At 47.2% G+C, this 15,873-nt stretch overlaps 1 long non-coding RNA gene across 1 annotated transcript in view; it reads right to left on the bottom strand.

Annotated features, from left to right (window-relative positions):
• Positions 1-1,308: 1,308 nt before the first annotated feature.
• The window catches only part of LOC128807275 (uncharacterized), a 32,892-nt gene continuing 18,327 nt past the window's right edge, over positions 1,309-15,873 (bottom strand). Inside the window, exons 2-3 of the long non-coding RNA XR_008437096.1 lie at positions 1,991-2,498; positions 1,309-1,597 (exon numbers count right to left, since the gene is read on the bottom strand). This is a non-coding gene — a long non-coding RNA (uncharacterized LOC128807275). The remainder of the gene's footprint in view (positions 1,598-1,990; positions 2,499-15,873) is intronic.

Raw genomic sequence — 15,873 nt, 5'->3', positions numbered from 1 at the left:
CCTGTGCAAGCAGCAGGAAAAGCAGAGCCAGGACAGGTCACCCCAGGACTGAGCCATGTTTGCAAGGAGAAATGCCCTCTGACAAGTTCCTCTTTTTGACAGGCAGCTCTGCATGCTTATCTCTGGGGCTGAAAGCTTTCTTCAAAGCAGGTGCCAGGGAAAAACACCACCTGTACTTTGAATGCTCCTGGCCTCCTTCTGACCTTTCCTCAGCCCCCCTCTGGGAGTGAAATCTGGATGAAGGGGAGGATTACCTCTCTCCTTTCATATCAGTAATTAAGTGCAAAGGGATAAGGAGAAAAACTCTGGGATTTCATCCAAGAGAAGCCAGGACAGGGGACTGGGAACTTCGTGTGGGTAAAAGTGTGGAGGTCAGGAGGTCACCCAAACTGATGTAGTGCTGGGCAAGGATGGGCGAGCAAGCCGCATTCATCTTTGTTCCTCCTGTTGCAGGATTTTAATAATGCACAATGCAGGAAAGTGCTGCGTAGAGCAATTACTCATAAAGTCCATCCAACTCATGTGTGAATGAATTCCAAAATATTAAGTCTGGCCTATGCCCTTAAAAAAGAACACGTTGAATCTCATTTGGATCATTGATTTTAAGTGAGAGCTCAATATCAAAATGCTTTTGACATATTTGCCACCTCTGTAGATTTTAGAAGTTATTTGCTGTTGCTGCGTTTTTTATTTGGTCTCCTGACTCTGGAAGCAGAGTTGGCAGGTGTGATCTCAGAGAGGGGGGTCTCTCTGGTTAGCTGATGGCTGGTGGCTGGCTTACAGGATGACAAGGTAATGAGATGTGCTTGCAGAAAGTGTCAGGAGCCCCTGTGCCACAGCCAGCCTCTCTGGGGAAAGCACATGGACTGGGCAGGAGAAAGACAAGGATTTGCCAACTCCTGTCAGCTCCACCCCATTTCACATTACAGAGGTCAGCACGCATGCTAGGAGGACGTGTATGCAAGTTCATTATGGGACTTGGAATTGAAAGTTCCAAGGGGGGAAATATCTCACTGAATTGGATGGCTTTTGATCTCATTTTGGGTCCACACCATGCCACTAAAGAGAAACCAGTAAACTCTGTGAAAACTGTTCTGCAAAATTTTATAGTGCATTTTATGTCTTTTTTCATTTTTTAACAGGAGAACTCCACACCAGATGTTATTTCATCTTCTTGCTTTCCTTCCCTGCTGTTGACAGTGATTCAAATCCACTGAGGGCAGAAAAGCCACACAAGTACTTAGACGACAAAACATAAAGCTTAATACTTAGATAAAAACTTGCACAAAGATTAGGCAATTTCTTGTAATTAATACCAATCTATAAGTTTTATTGATGAACATTTCAGCCAAGAAATGCATTTTCTGTGTCTATAAAGTATTTTATAGAGCTATTTTCTCAAGTTTCTTCATAGTCTTATAATCATCAAAGCTTGATGTGTTTTTATCTCCATAACATAACTGCCAGCTGGGATCAGGAAGAAATGTATCTGTGTGTCATTCAGATATGTTCTACTTTCCCCAGTGCATTCCAGTGTGGATTTGTTGTTTTGGAGGTGTTTTTTTGTGTGTTCTGTGGCTTCATAAATAGGTCGCTGCTGAAGAAACAAGAAACGAGACCATTGGCAAATCCTGGTGTCACAGTTTATGCACTCCTGTGCAACATGGGGATGTGGGGGTATTCTCACTGCAGGGGGGTTAGACTAGGTTTCCTTTAGAGGTCCCTTCCAACTCTAACTCTTCTATGATTCTATCCTGGCCTCTGGGTTAGTGACATCTTGGTCTTTCCAAATCCGGTCTATTTTGCTGAGGATTAGGATAACATGCTGGAAGTTTTTGCAGGGGTGTATTTTTGTGCCATGAAGTTGCTTCTCAGAGTCAAAAAGAAAGCCCGTGCTGGTGCAGGATTTGACTGCTGGTGATGAAGTATGATGCCATCTCAGAAACAGGGAAATTGAAGGAAGACATTCACACGTGAGGTGTTGGCCCACCTGTCAGTTAGGCCACAGCTCTTCTGGAGAGGGGCAAGAAGGTGTTTATCTCCTTGAAGCCATGTGAAGACAGGGAGAAAGAGAGGACACACAGTGCTACAGAGACCAGCACCCTGTTTCAGATGGGACCGAAATGGGGATTGGAAAAGGGCCACCTGCTTGTTGGAGTTATGAGTCAATAAATCAGACATCAGGCAGAGAGATGCATTGCCTGCTATTTCTTGCAGGCCCCGGTGTGTGGCAAAGGAAGGAATGATGATTGTGATGGAGGATGCAATAGAGGCTCTGCCAGTCATGCTGGATGTCCTTTACATAGGGTCACTATCCCAGGGCACAGACATGGAGCTGTAAATCCATGTGTCAATGCTGGAGCCAAGCCTGGCTGCCCAAGCTGACATGTAGTCCTGGCTATGAGGGTAGCAGGCTGTTCTGCAGGCACGTGGTGCAGGCAGGGGTCAGTGAGGGATGCACCTCTGTGACGTAGGTGAAAGGATGCTCTGAGGGATTCCTGCAGGGAAACAGAAGGGCAAAGCATGAAGAAGAGCCTTTCCCCACCCAAGTGGGGAGCTGCACATGGTGTGCAGTGTTGCACCCACCTAAAACTCCTTGTTGCCTTTCAGATGGAAATGAGCATTACTGAAATGCTTTGAAGATGCTGTGTCATAATTCCCCCAACCCAAAATATACAGATGCTAAAGAGCACTTTGTGATGAATAAATGATGTGACAAAAAGGAACAAGAGTGAGTATGCAAGTGCTTCCCCCCATCACATGCATGGGTTGAGCTCTTCCCTGCTGCTTCCTCACAACCTCTTTACCCTTTCTATTTTGTACTCGTACAAACATGCACCCTGTACTCTAATATAGCCTATAGCCTTGCTTTATAATCCTCTGTTATCACTTCATCTTCCAGCACTTGACCACAGCACACTGCACAGCCTGACCCACCTTTGAAATAACTCATTTGAGCTCTCTCTTTGAGGGGCTGACTCACAGCACCTCACAGCTTCTCGGTGCCTTTGTGTCCCTCTGCACTGCAATGAAAGCAGGGCATGGCACCCAGTGGGCTCCCTCCCACGGGTGGGCTCCTTCCCACAGCCCCCAAATTCACAACGACTTCTGCTGCTGCTGTGTAAATGAAAACTGCAGGATCAGAGCCCTAAGGGCTAGAAAATATTGTAGTGTTAACATTTATTCAGTCTCCTTGGGCAACTCAGCTGGCTGGTCCTTAAGTAACAGCTGAGAAGGAGGCAGCAGGCAGGAGTGCTTGAGAAGAGAGAGTGAGAGGCTGGCAGTGGGAAGGAGGGGACGGATGGGGCTCACAGCAGGAGCTCCTAATTCTAAACCCTGAGCAATATGTGCTGCTTGTCAGAGGCAAGTAATAGACGAGGAGACAGTAGTGGTTTTCATTTAATAGGGAAACATAATTTCTGCAAAATACTGCCTGCAATATTTTGCCTCTATGCAGCATAAGTGCCATTTGTGGGAGAGCTCAAGTGTTTGCAAGTCATTGAGCAGGAATAAAACATCTCTCATGTTTTTCCAAATGCCTGACTGCCTGGGGAACAGCCACTGGACTCACTGAGCCAAAGTCAATGGGAATTTGACACTGTGGAACTGCTTCCCCAGGGATACCAACACCCATTTTCCAGGCAGTGTTCTCTATTCCTAGCAGCTGGGCATGTGCTGTATGGCACCCAGAGCAGTGTGGTAGCACAGGGCAGTGCAGGACACCCAGCTTGTTAGCCCCCACCCAGAGCCAGGTTCCAGGGGCTCTGCTCACACTGCCAACATCAGAGACAGGGCACAAGCAGCACAAGTAAAAGGAGATTTGGACATCTCCCAACTCCCCATCTGATTTTCCCACTTGGATTGCAAACTCTTCAAGTAGGGGTCATCACTAGAACACAACCCAGAAATGTTTGGGTTTGGAGATAATCCGGTAATAACAAGAGATATTAGTTCTTCAGAAAATTTGTTACTGGATACTCATCTTCTTGGAGGATTCATTATTGATGGTCTCCACGTGACTTTTTTCAGCACTCTCTTTTAAGTTCAGTTACATGTTTCTTCATTTGTAGAGAAAGAGGAACTGAATGAATATGTCACCAGCTTGTCACTTTTTCATTCCTCTTTCTGCCATGGCCCTTCCTTTAATAGTCTGAACCAATTTTAGAGAAGTTTCTGATGTCATTGATGATCCATGGCCTCTGAGAACTGGAGAGCCAGCTACCAGTCAACGTGGGCTTGCTGTCACTACCCAGGAAAGAACAGTACCAACATAGGCAGTGCTGGAGCAAAGCTGATGACGTGCTGTATGATCTCCAGCTGCTTCAAAAATCCCATTTTTTGTCCTTTTATTGATTACACTAACAGATCCTACCCCTGTTCAAGAGACATTTTAGGCTGAATTGAATGTAGCTATCAGATATAGAGATATCAAATATGTTACAAGAGAAAAACAATGAATCTTTACAGCGCTGGTGCCCCACAAAGACACAACTTGTGACCTACCTCAGTGCCCTTAACTCGTGCAGAACAGCACTGTGCTCGGCCCAAGCCCTCAGTCCAGGCATTGGCATACCTCATCCTCATTGCAAGGAAGAATAAATGAGGGCTGGGCTCCCCCACAGCTGAGCAGTGGGTCCTCATTCTGGCTAAACATGTCATTGCATGAATAAAGAGGCAAATCTAGTTCAGCTCTGTCTCAATCTCACTGCTTCATTAGTGCCATGGCCCCTGCAGATGGAGCCTGGGAGAGGCAGATCCTGGCTGGACAGCAGGAGCTCCAGATGGCAGCTCTGCTTTGTGCCTATTTTGCCACAGTTGGAGCCAGAACTAATGAAGAAAAGCCACCCAAGGCCTTTCTGATTTTCCATGAAGTCATTCCTGAACTTCCCCAGTTGGGCAAGAGCAGTAGGAGTGGGGAAGGACAAAAAAAAAAAAAAACACCAAATCTCTCCTCTGTCAGTGAGAGGGAGGAAAAAAGATGAGGGTGGAATCACAAGGGTGAAATTAGCACTCTGCCAAAAGCCAGTCAGGAGTCCTCCATGGATTTCAGAATATGACAGAGAGAGGAAAACCCAACACATTAAATCTAGCCACACTTGAAAACTATAGCACAAAATCATTTCTACTCAGATGCCAACCCTAAACTGTGGTGAGAGACTTTGTTTGGCTGGAGGTGGGGCTAGCAACACACTCGGTACCAGCTGCTGTGCAAATTGTGTTAGTGAATTCTGCTCAAAACACATATTGGGAGATATTGCTCAAGCCATATAACTGTAATTTCTTATTAATTCTGGACATAAAACTCACTCAATTAAGGTATTTCAATAATATTGCTTATTGCATCAGTTAGGAACAGCCAGAAGTAAAATCCCATCTTACTACAAAGAGCCTGTTTACAGCCTGGCATGCAGGAAAGGCCATTGGCAAGGTTATAGCTCAGAAACCCAGCAAAGTCACCTGGTGACTGCAAATGTCCCTAGGTGAGCCTTCATCCTTCAGGATCAATAGAAGCCTGGTGTAAATGGCTCTGCACTGCTAGCCCTGGAAGCACTGGAGAAGAAACTTTGATGTATGGAGGCTCTGGGCTTCTGGGCCTTCTGCTTGTAGGAGTAAGACAAGTAAAGCCATACTGGCCACTCTTGCTGGCTTTGGCTGATACAGCAGCTGAGCATCTCAACACCACAGGGATGGCTCAGAGCTAAATGTCCCTGTCAGGTTGGTGCATCAATGGCTGAGCAGCTCAGAGACATGAGGTCCTCAAACCCCTAATCTGAATGCTCCTTGGATGATGGGGTTAATTCAGCACACACACTGGCAACTTGTCAGAGCCAGGCTGGGTCCAGCCTTTGCAGGCTGTCCTGTGCCAGTGATGAGGATCTTCCACAGCAGAGGCAACTTTGACAAGGCAGTGGTGTATGTCACCATGATCACTGACCAGGTAGATGTTGCTCCATGCCTGGCGAGCAACAGGGGCCAAATCGCACACTAGGCAAATTCTCCAGAAAGAGAGTCCTATGGTTATGCTAAATGGAATCTTCCCACATCCAGCTGAGGCTTTTTGTTTAAAGTGTCCATATGCTTTGATTTGCAGGCAGCAGAAAGCTCTGCTTGAGATATATCAATCATAAATTAGAGCTCTTTATTTTATGCTCTACTTTTCTGATTTTATGACCATGAATGGTAACTTATGTCTGAAGAGATTTATTGCTTTGCTGTCACTCTCCTGTCACAGTGCCATCCAGCACCCAATGCTGGCACTCAGAGGTGTGCTGAGGCATGCAACAGCACTGGGCAAAAACAGGCTGGGCTGGTTTTATTTCTGTGCTCATTATTATTTCAGATTTATAGGTGGCCCTCGTGTGATGAAGTCAGAGACAGGTTCAAGCAACATAAATTCAAATCCAAGCCATGCCTAATGTTTCCTGTGTTCTCTTCAGGAAGTTACATAAACTCCTAAGCTACAGAATGGAGATAAACTCTCCTAAAACTTTGCTGCCCCTAATACACTGTCTGGACGATGTGCTTAATCGAGTCCCTTTGGACTGTTAGCTGCTTCTGCAGAGGTGTTTGCACATCTGGCCCTGAATTTGGCTGAAAACTTGCTCTCCACATGTGATAAGTCCATGAATAGTGTTTACTCCTTCTGGCCTTCAGTAAGGTGAGAAGATCCACAAAAAGCCTCTGCAGGGCTCAGGATGCAACAGCTCCTCTGCCAAACAGGAAACAGCAGCCAGGCACCACAGGCAACAGCTCAGTACAACAGACAAGCCAATGAGTGCATTACCCATAAAACTATGCTTTGGTGTAGCTGGAGAGAAAATGGATTGATGCTAGGCCTAGACTGCTGAGAGATGACAAGAAGATCCTGTTGGGAATTTGCTATTCCTTAGATCCATGTTCCTGCCCTCATATATCCCCAGTGCTGTTCAAAAACATTGCTGGAGGGGGATCTGCAGCTTGTGCCCATCAACTGTCAGCAAATCACGGCAGTAACTGTGCTGAGGAGGCTGGGGTAGCTTGTGCCAGCTAAAACTTTGTTGTCCTGGCAAAAGCCATGTCAGGCAGTCAGGACATCCTACCCCAATAACAGAAGAAGTGGCAAGGCTGTGCTCTCATAACAGAGAGCAGATGACAGCTCAGGGATATTTTATTTGTTTTAATTTGTGGTATGCAAATTCAGATGCTGCAGCAGATGTTCTGTAGTCATTAGTCAGAATATGTTTTCTGAATGTCACTTTAGTGATCTTTCCTGCTTTTTTTTTTTTTGTCAGGTTGGTGATCCTCTGCATTACATTTCTTTTTAGTGCTTCTTTGTTATTTAGTGGCAAAATAGCCCACAAAACAAGCATTTATTCTTCTAGAGGTTAGTGTGATCTGAATATCATCTGGCCTATTTTATGTTTTTTGTGAAAATATCCACAACCTTCTGCAAACCTGATGTGGAGAGATTTCTGACAGCCATCTAGCTATGCAAAAAAATCTTAAATTATTCCATTTGGGGAATTTCTACCAGAAAAATGACACGGAGTGATGCACTTCACTCAAGTGTCCTTGAAAATACTTCTTATCACATCCCTTTCATGTCAAGAAAGTGCTGCAAGCACTGATGGAAAAAATTCAGTATTCAATGTGCTTTCTGAGAGCTTTCCAGCAAACATACAGGAGTGCAGCAAAAGCCTCTATTTTAATTTTAATATTTGCCTACAACTCCTCATCAGAAATCCAGATGTGCTGGAACTAGCAAGCTCCAGAAGGGCTGTGGCCAGCTAGCAAAGGGGCAAACATTCCCCAGTGAAAAAAAAAAACAAAAAACCAACAAACAAAACAGTTTTCAAAACTGTTTGCAAAAAACACAGTAGCCCCTTTAGCTGGTTGAAAAGCCAGGAAAAGGGCTGGATGCTTTCCCCAGTCTTTCCCCTGGGAAATCCAAGAATCAAGGGCTGGGGCATATGTGTAACATCTCCATGGGTTGTGAGCTTGTGGTCACATGGGGAAAACTTCCATCCAAAGATGAGTGTGATCTTCCTCTGTAGCTCAGTGGGGATGCTGCAAAGGTCCTCTGTGAATGTGTTTGAGGATTTGGTTGCTTCAGCCTCTGCTCATTATGACCATTTTCAGGGTTGCTTCTTCCAACAGGCTGTTTTCCTTCCTTCTGTGATTCAGGCTTCATTTTGTGTCATTTCTGAGACTCACCTGAGCAAAAGAAATGTAAAAATCTTCTTTGTCTAGAAAATTATTTTAATTAGCAGTAATTTACTAAAGAATTCTCATGTGAACAATGAGAAAGATTAACATTACACACTGAAAATACATCCAAGTGACAAATATGTTTCTTTTACAAGACAACATTTGACTCATTTCAATTTCAGTGGGTACTGGGAGATTAGTCTCTAGTAAATATGGTCCTGATCCAAAGCTGTCTTGCTGAAGGGGGCAACTGTCTGTTCATCCAAGTGAAATGTTGATTCCTCTAACAAATGCTAAGCTCACCTGAAATCTCAATTACCTGAACTGATTTCTACAGCAAAGTTAGTGTGACAAAGGTATGATGCATCCAGACTGAGGGACTAGATGTCCCATCTAGTTTCCATATTAGATGTCTCTGATGCCAAGCCACCACACACTGGCTCTGCATAAAGCGAAAATGTGGGCATTTTCATCCTATTTTCTGTGGCAATGATCGAAAAACTTGAAGAATTTTCTGAGAATACTGCTTATAATGAGGGAAGCACAGGGCCAAAAGCAGAGGTTGATGATTTTGATCAGCTATTTGCATGGGGTTTGTTTTCTGTAGATCAAAGCAGGTACTCAGGTGGTGTGCACAACAATGTGCATATTTTAATGTGCGCTCTCATATATATAACCTATGGAGGAGTTTGGTTGCCTGTGTGAACAATTAGTTGGGGAGGGGTTAGGAGGGATAGCAGCAGACTGCAGAGCAGCTTCAAACAACAGTTTGTACATGAGAGAAGGAGCTGCTGTGTCTCTCGAAGACAGGGAGGCCCTGCAGAGAGACCTTCACAAATCAGAAGGCTGGGCAATTACCAGACACATGAAGTTCAACACGGAAAAGTGCCAAATTCTGCACCTGGGACAGGACAAGCCTGGATGTAAACACAGACTGGGGAGTGAGATGCTGGAGAACAGTGCCATGGAAAGTGCCATGGAAAGGGGTCCTGGTCAATGGAAAGTTGAACACGAGTCAGCAGTGCCCTGGCAGCCAGGAGGGCCAGCCCTGTCCTGGGGGACATCAGACACAGCATCGCCAGCTGGGCAAGGGGGGCGATTGTCCTGCTCTGCTCTGCACTGGGGCTGCCTCACCTTGAATATTGTGTGAAGTTTTGGTCACTGCCATATAAGAAAGATGTTAAAGTATTAGAGAGTGCCCAAAGGAGGACAAGGATGGTGAAGAGCTTTGAGGTGAAGCTGTGTGAGGAGTGGCTGAGCAAGCAACCTTGTTCAACCTGGAGGAGACTGAGGGGAGACCACATTGCAGTCTACTACTTCTTTGTGAGAGGAAGAGGAGGGGCTCCTCTCCTCTCTTCTCTGTGGTGACCAGTGACAGGACCTGAGGGAATGGCCTGAAGTTGTGTCAGGGGAGGTAGGGAAAGTTAAGGAAAGTTAGGTTTAGGTTAGGTTAGGTTAGGTTAGGTTAGGTATTAGGGAAAGATTCTTCACCCAGAGGGTGATTGGGCACTGGAATAGGCTCCTCAGGGAAGTGGTTACAGCACCAAGCCTGTCTGAGTTCAAGAAGTTTTGGATAACACTCTTGGGCACATGGTGTCAATATTGATGATGGTCATGTCCAGGGCCAGGAGCTGGACTCAAGGATCCTTGTGGGTCCCTTCTAATTCAGCATATTCTGTGATTCTGTGAATATCTGCTTGTCAGTGATTGAAGTCAAGGAGAACAAAATGCCACTGTCCTGAGTGAGGATATCCCAGTTGTTCAGGCTTAACACTGCTTAGTTCAGGTCAGGACTGGAATCATCATTATGGACAAAAATAAACCCCAATTGTTGTTGGAAGCTTTCAGAACAAAAGCAGGCTCAGGGTACAGCCAGTACCTTTCTTCTTGGCTGTGTCTCCCCCAAGATACCGTTGGAAAGGCACAAAAAACCTGAGATTTTATTTTTTTAATTAGTCACAATGTTGTTTCCCCTCCATCTCACTTGTCCTCTCTGGAGCACTTGTTGGTGCCCACCATTTTTTGTTCACTACTATATTTCTATGAAGAAGGACACAATGCTAAGAAGGTTGTTGCCACTGCCATGGTCTAAGGTCAGAGGAGAAGCAAGATTTGCAAGGAGTCATGTCTTTTAGACCAAACAATACACTCAGAAAAAAATGGAGACACCCAAATGCCCCAAAACTTGCCTGCTTTTTTCTCCTGCCTGTGTCTGATGGTCTAATAAAAGCTATGAGTTCTTCTGACAGAGCCTGTCTCCTGATGCCTAGGGATGTTCACTTTGCTCTAACACTTTTGGTGAGCATAGAGATTGCAGGGTACTTTGTCCCTGCATTCAGGAGTCCCATGAGAGCGTTCTCACGTCCTTTGGTGGGTGCAGACCAAGAATTCCCAAGCAGGAGAGACCTCCCTGTTGTGCAAAGCAGTCTTTTGCAAAGTCAGACACTGAGGGCACTGAGCCACCTGGTCAGCTAATTGTCTCCAAATGCCTTCCAGCATGTATAGACAAACTCTAGAGCAAGGAAGCACTGTATGTATTTTGTCATGTGCTGTGAGAAACACACAACCAGCCAGCTGCCTTTGTCTCCACCAGGCAGCCACACCAGCTAATATCTCTAAGCTGAGCCTGTTTCGCCCTTGATGGTATTTAATAAGTGATCTCGCTCCCTGTCCTTAACTCATGAACCTTTCATTAAACTTTCTCCTCTCTGTCCAGCTGCAGAGGGGAGTGAGAGAGAAGCTTTCATGTGTGCCTGGATCTGGCCAGCATCAAACCACAACAGTCAAGTCCCAGGCATGAGAATTGCACTGTTGGCTGGAAGAACCCTCAGTGCACAGGCTAGTTTAAGTGCAGAGGACCAGGCCTGCAGGGAGCTGTGGTTTTTTTCCATCCCAAGGCTATCCTGATTTGGGCTGTGCAGGCCAAACTGGACCCTGGTGAACATGGACCAGGGTTTCCTTGGCCAGGTGCTCCTCACCCTGAAGCCCCTGGGAAGCTTGCTGCCCTGGGGAGAGGGGCCACCAGCAGGAGCAGCTAGATGCAGGGGACATGAGGGATGAGACAGTATCCTGCTTTGTACTTTTGGAGTCCCTGCAAGCCTGGGCTCTGCAACTGGGTTCTGAGTATTGAGGAAAGAGTAATTTCTCCTTCTGTCCTAAGGAGAGGGCAGAATGGTTTCAGGTCCCTGCTGGCACTGCTGACACACCTTGGAGCAGCCACAGCTGAAAATGCTTGTTTCCTTGAGCAAGGATTAAATAACCCACCAGAATAAGATTGCTGTGGTTTCTGACTTATTTCAATTTTGCAAAAAATATCAAAAGAGGGTAAAACCAGGGAAAGAGTTCACTTCCTCTTATATTCAGATTGTTCTTTGGAAGCAGTGGCTGCAATGACCACTTGTCCCTGAGCTCCCTTCCCTCTCTCTGTGTCCTGGCTGAACAGGGCTGGACATGGAGAGCAAGGCAGTTCCTTTTGCGTGCTCAATTTTTACAACCACACATAAGCAGTTTTCTTTCACCTGTGGTCACATGTAGCATCATTCAGTCTTAGGACCGACCTGGTATTTTATCAAAATTATGCAAATTGATGCCTCTCCTCCCCCAAGTCGTTTGAACTCTGGAAACTCATTTGGTTACTTCTTTTAATGCATGATGTCTGCTTCAGTTCTGAATCCCAATAAAGATGAGGAAACTGCAGAGGTCTGCTGGGCAGAAAGAATTGAATTTATCTGTTTTCCAACCTGACAGGGAAAGGCCAGTATAAGCAATCTTGGACAAGACATACTCCAAGGACAAGGACAAGAGCTGGCAGAGACAGTGGGTGGCCTTGGCAAACCACCCTGCAGTGAAACCCAAGAGAAACCACAGCTCTGCTTTCACTTCAGGACTGTTCACCCTTCAACCTTGGCTGAGGGGAGAGCCCAGAAACACTCCATATACCCCCACACTCCCCTCCTCGTGGTCTGTTTTTTTCTTTCCATGTGCTAAAGCGAAACAGGCAGCCAGCAACTCCCAGGGCCTTTCCTCTTACAGCCAGGGGATATTTTTGGAGGTGGATTAAGTGGACTTGTTTGGTTGGCTTTTGCTTGTCTTGCACTGGATCAGATACCAGTGGCTCATCTTCCCAGGAGCAGAGAGCCTGGCAGGGAGCGTGCTGATAGACATGGCTTAGCTGGTTTCCCTCTCCTTGAGCAAATTGCCTCTCTGCATAATGCCATATCCTTGGGACTGGCATGTGCCAGGTAACCCATACTGCAGGATGACTCTGCTCCAGAGGTCCTGAGAGCAACACTAAAATCATCAGCACTTGGGCAGTCAGTCAGGAGATGCAGCAGTCTCAGTAACCTCCAATCCCAGCCAGGAGATGTCCTGAAGGAACCTAACCTCCAGATACCTTTAATTTTAGTCTGCACTGAGCTTCAGAAGGGTAAAATGAGAATCACTGTGGGTGACTCACCACTTCAAGAGCATGACAGACAGTACCTGTGGCCACTGCCCTTTGCAGTGGATGGTGCTGCGTAGTGTCTGGGGTGGACCTGAAGGCCCCCGGTCCTAGCCAAGGACCATGAGCCATGCCAGCCACAACACCACGAGCCCCTGGAGCAGCCACTCAAGGTAAAGGGGCTGCATGCTGCAGGAGGTGATTGCTCCCCCTGATGGCAAGGACCCACAGCAGCCAAGGGCACACAGACAGGGAGCAGCATCAGAGCTGAGACTGGGCAGACACCCCTGTAGGGTCTGATGCTGCATCAACACCATCAGAGCACATCACAGGCTATGATGCCAAAGAATAAGCATAACAAGGCTGGTGTGACGTTCCCATTTTCAAGTTCTGGAGGACACACACATCTTGATAGTGGAGGCCTTGTGTGGCACTAACAGCATGGGCAGCTGCTTTTGGCTGATATGGTTGGGACTAAAGGTAAACTGATGTCCTGTGGGCTCTTCTTTCCAGCAAATAACAAGGGTATTCAATATGATTTTTAAGCATTTGGGCAGCAGCAATAGCACAAGAGTAATTCTTTAGAGATAAGGGAGAGAAAGAAACAAAGAAAAACTGGCAATGGCAAACACCATTGGGAGGGCATCTTGTCAAAACAAAGCAAGAGGCAGCTGGGGCTCAGGACAGATGGGCTGCTTTTGCTCAGCTATGATTTTGTTGTTTACACAGCCTCTGAAGCCAGCCTAGGTCACTGATCTCAGCTGTCAAGGACCACAAGCCCTTGCTCAGAGGAGTTCAGAGGAGACTGCTCTCAGGCCAGCACAGACACACTTCCACAACATGAGGCAGACAGAGATTTGGTGTTAGGTGCTATTTCTTCTAGACCAAGCCTTCCAAGGGCTGAGCTGCCAAGTACCCCCATTTAGACACTCCACCTTTATCCCTCGTGCAGTTTCTCGGGGACCAGGTTGATAGCTCTCAAGGTTAGAGTCAAAGCTGCTGCGAAACTCCCACTCACCAAGCGTGAGTCAGCAATGCTGAGGCTTTCCTGGGGCTTCACAACAGCCACGGTGCAGTGATATCACTTACTAACTGAGCAGAAAGTGAATTAAGGAGTCTGTGTGAGCCAAACCTCCTTTGGTCACCTGTGTGTCCTCACCTACAGAAGATGCAAAGTGAAAACTTCCCATGCAGCAGACCTCCCAAATCACTTTCCCAATGCCAGTTTCTAGTCTCCAACTGACCAACTGGAAATGAGAGATTAACAGTATTCAAATGGCTGTGTAGTACTCCTCACAACACCATGGCACTCCTGCTGTTTGTTTACAGTCCAAAATGAGCCACTAACCTAGCACAGGTCTCCAGATGCCTGCGTGGCCCTTGCTGAACATTTTCCTGTGCTGACCATCCATCTTTGCATCCCTACCTCAGCCCACCATGGACCAGCCTTCTCCCCAAACCTGACTCTGTGCAGCAGGCGAGCTGCTCATTGAGACTGAGGGCATTGACCTGCATAGCCAGTTTAGCTGCTATTACACATAAGTGTATGTACACATACCTATATCTGTGCACATGTATGCATATATATACACAGGGGCACACGTGCACTCCTCCTGTGTATGGTCCAGAGTGGGCAGAGAACCTTGTGCTCAGAGGCAGAAGGCTTTGTGCACACACACTGCTTGCACAGGACCTGTCAGACCCTGATGGGTGCCAAGCCTTTCCTGTGCAAACATGGTGCTCCAGAGGTGCAGAAACAGGGAGAGCTGCACCACCAAGCCATGAGAGAACTGCACCCCCACAAGGTCCTCCTCCATTGCCTTGGGCAAACACGTCTGAGTTTGGGTGCAGCATCCCTGGGACAGAAGGTGACATGCCTTTTGTGCCCCATGGCCAAAGCATATGTGTTCTCTGGCTAATTTAGCAGTGCCCACTAAAATCAGGACTGCTCCCCCAACATGGGCTGCTCAGGCCTGCTGAGTGTCCCAGGATGACCGTGCTGCCCGTGAGCAAGGCTGAGCTGGCAGGGGTGGCGCTGGCTGCCTGCCGGAGCACAGCATGTCCTGCCCCCTGCCAGGTCCGCAGCTCCCTCCGGCAGCCAATTCTCCAACAAAGCTGCGGTGACACAGCAGAAAGAGCTCACAGAATCATTGCACGGCTCGAGCTGGAAGGGACCTTAAAGATCATCTCGTGCCATGCCACTGCTATGAGCAGGAACACCTTGCACTAGACCAGGTTGCTCAAAAACCCCATCCAGCCTGGCCTTGAGCACTTTCAGATGATCTCCTTCCCCTTCTCGAAGGCAGAAGCAAGGGCCAAGCTGGATGTTCAGCTGTGTGACCAGACACCCCAGTGCCATGCATGGGCACCATGCAGGCAGGACTGGGAGGCAGAGGTCTCCTGGAGCCTGCCTGAAACACTCCAGCGTTTAGGTCAATTCTAGGGGAGGTGAACCAACCAGGAGTTCATTCGGATCAGGCACCCACGAGCTCTGCAGCAATTTCTGCCTGAGCACTAATGCTTGTGCCACACTGTGGCCTGAATTAGCAGGGGAAAGGAACTCTGCATAGTACATTGAAGCAATCCCACAAATTCACATTTCAGTGAATTAACCTGTGTTCTTCAGAAACTGTCTCAGGGACAAGATGCTTTTATTATGTGCAGATGGGTACAGGTGTTAAAACTGACACAAGTACAGGGTAGGACAGGTCTGTACCCAGGCACAAAGAACAGGAAAATTTGCTGCAAAAGACTGCTGTGGGAGATTTCCCTTGCAGTTGTCCTTCCCAGGTGTAAATGACAAGATTTACTCAAACCCAGCAGAATCAGGTTTCTCGGTACTTGCAGCAGCCTTCCTGTGGAGGCCTGGTGCAAGAGGTGCAGATGGGTGGCCTCCCCCAACCCATCTGCACCTGCATTCCTCCTTTGAGACCAAAGCTGTTGCTTTGCAAAGTGTGGAAACACCACAGGAGGAGACAACAGTGAGCAAGCAGCCTGTTCCAAGAATTGGGCAGCGGGCCCTGACCAGCCTGTGGTACTCTGGGCATGGAACCCTTTGCAAATGTGGAGGCAAGCGCTGTCTGGAAAATGTACAGTCATCCTGGGTTTGTTACAACCAAAACATGCCAGCAGGCAAGCTGTAACTGAATGGATTTACCCCATCTGAGGCAGGCGAGTTGCTCTCTCCTGGGACCACCCCTGCATGGACTTTGCACATGCACTCCTCTGGGGTCAGCTCCCCAAAG

The sequence above is a fragment of the Vidua macroura genome, chromosome 5 (assembly GCF_024509145.1).
Source record: "Vidua macroura isolate BioBank_ID:100142 chromosome 5, ASM2450914v1, whole genome shotgun sequence".
NCBI lineage: Eukaryota > Metazoa > Chordata > Aves > Passeriformes > Viduidae > Vidua > Vidua macroura.
The sequence above is the reverse complement of the archived record's forward strand: the minus strand, read 5'-3'. Positions and strand labels throughout refer to the sequence as shown.